This window comes from Sinocyclocheilus grahami, unplaced genomic scaffold (assembly GCF_001515645.1).
Source record: "Sinocyclocheilus grahami isolate Dianchi unplaced genomic scaffold, SAMN03320097.WGS_v1.1 scaffold824.1, whole genome shotgun sequence".
NCBI lineage: Eukaryota > Metazoa > Chordata > Actinopteri > Cypriniformes > Cyprinidae > Sinocyclocheilus > Sinocyclocheilus grahami.
In genome coordinates this window covers 490,938-493,377 of record NW_015506003.1, presented here as the reverse complement: position 1 = coordinate 493,377, position 2,440 = coordinate 490,938, and positions in this window count along the sequence as shown.

Below are 2,440 nucleotides of genomic sequence, written 5' to 3'. Positions count from 1 at the left end.
GAATGGATCTCTGCGGGCAATTCAGGTGCAAAAACGAAAGTGTACAAATATGCTAAACTGTGATTCAGGATCACCCTCCATTCCCAGATCAGTAACTAATTCATCAGCGATGTGTCTTTGATATGAATCATGTAGACAAGTTTGAAAAATCCCCATTGTAAACTGTACTTCAGTTATGACATTAGATATGCATAATTTACCCTGAACTTTGGGAAGGGGGGGTTTGGTATTCCAGAGTAGCGTTGTATAACAGACCAGCCGTAATGCATTTAATAGCTACCCTTACAGCCTGAGTTTCTTGCTCTCAAGGGGACGTTTGCGAGAACAGCACCCTGCTGAAGGAATGGAAAGCGCCTGAGTTTGGCTCTCCTTTGGGGTCTCTACATGAAACTGCTTTGCTAATGAAGTCTCGCTGACTACATCCCAGACTATCACGATGCTTGCGTACTGTGGTAATGATGTCTTTGAAATACTAAGCAATTGGAGTTAGATTGCCATGAATGGATAAAGACAGTTCGTGCTCCATGGCACTGACTCACAGCTGGGGATGAGTATTTGTAAACTCTATGATTTGGCTCAAAAGGGTGAAAAACTTCAGCAGTTTCTGAAATTAAAAATGCATTTCTTTTACTGCAAGCTAGCAATACACATTTAGACATTTTATGCTGATACGTTCTCGTTAACAAAGCTATGATTTTCAGTGTTAATTTTCCAGATGTACAGTGCATGGTAATTAAATGGACAATTATTTTGCATGCGTAAAAGGCCTTGGGAGGTGAATGAAATGTCCTATTTGAAAAGGTATGCATGCATGTATAATGATATTAATTTTTTTATCATGTTTAAAATGCAACATATAAGCATGCAACATATCCTGTAGCTCAAACAGTCCACTATGCTGCAATGTCAAGGTCATGGGATTGATTTCCAGGGAATGCGTGAACTGCATATCATGAATGCAGCTTGAGTCACTTTAGATAAAAGCGTCTTTCAAATCCATAAATGTAATCTAGAGACTGTCATATCAAAAGAGCATATATGTTCAACAGAGATGCTTTATGTAAACGAGTGATGGACACTTTTGAAACACTGCTTTATGAAGCTTTATGAAGCTTTTGGTTTGAATCAGTGGTCAAACATGGCCAAGTCATGTGATTTGAGCAAACTAGGCTTCATTATGTCCTACTGTTTTGAATCTTGGTTTTGAAACTTTTTGAATGCTGATAGTTCACTGCTAGAGGACGTTAATCTGGTGAACTCATAAAACAACATCTAACATATTGTTTTAACTGATCTTTAATTAGTTTTAGAATGTAGATTCAGTTTTAATGAATTATAACAAACATGCGTGTAGAATACAAAAAGGGAGAGTTCATTGTTTCTGGTTGGAATTAGCTGAGTCCTGCATAAACACAAAAAACAAGCTCTACAAATTCATAAATAAACATAATTTCATATTTAATGGTATTTATTGATTTGTAGATTACATTTAATAGATTACATTTTCGTTATTGGTGTGTCTTTATTAACGTGGTCTGTGTTCATGTTGCAATTACACCGTTTTGACTATTTTGCTTGTGATGTTTCATGTGCTTCGAAACACTGAATCATTTTGCAAAGCAGTTGGTTCAATTGATTCAGAGTTTCAAAAAGATTTGCTTCTCATAACTAATGTAAATGTGCTAGTTTTACATTTCGCTGCCTATTCAGCATTTTACGTGAGTGCCATGTTTTCAAGATGCTGTGTCAAGTTAAATGTTCAACTTAAAAACATGTCTCAAGCCCCTGCAATCTTTCCCATTTCACGGTATTGGGTTGCATTTGGACTTTTAAATGCAACAGGGTGTTCTGTTTATTGTCTAGTGTAACTGAGATTCAAAAACATTGCAAAGACTGCCATTGGTTGAACTAAGAGATAGTCCCGCCTCCAACCTCATGCCATTGATTGAGCCAATATTGCCCTACAGCAATATTTGATAGCCACAGTGATTACAGACTCTGTATATTAAACTGGGATATGAGAAAGAATTTTAAAATCCATAAAAATTGTATGCTTCATGTTACGTCTCCGAAGCAACTAGATGTTTTAACATTAAGTAAATAAACCCCCAGGTCTTTTAACCCTGGTAGACATCTCAGTGTGCTATTGCAAAAAGAACTACAAGGACATAAAGAGTTCCAATAAAGAATTCTGAATTCTTCAGCACTCCATGTTCCCTATGTAAACTATTCTAATTAAACCAAAACATACAGAAACAGCATCCGCTCCTTACCTAATGTGCTAACAGCGTGATTTCCTAGGTGTGTGCGAAATGGAAGTCACGTGACATGAAACAAAAAAAAACAAACAGAAAAATAAAGTAGTTAGCTTAAAGCAGGAAAAAATCATTACAAAACAAAAAAACAAAAACAAAATGTGGAGCAACCAAGGAGTCATAAA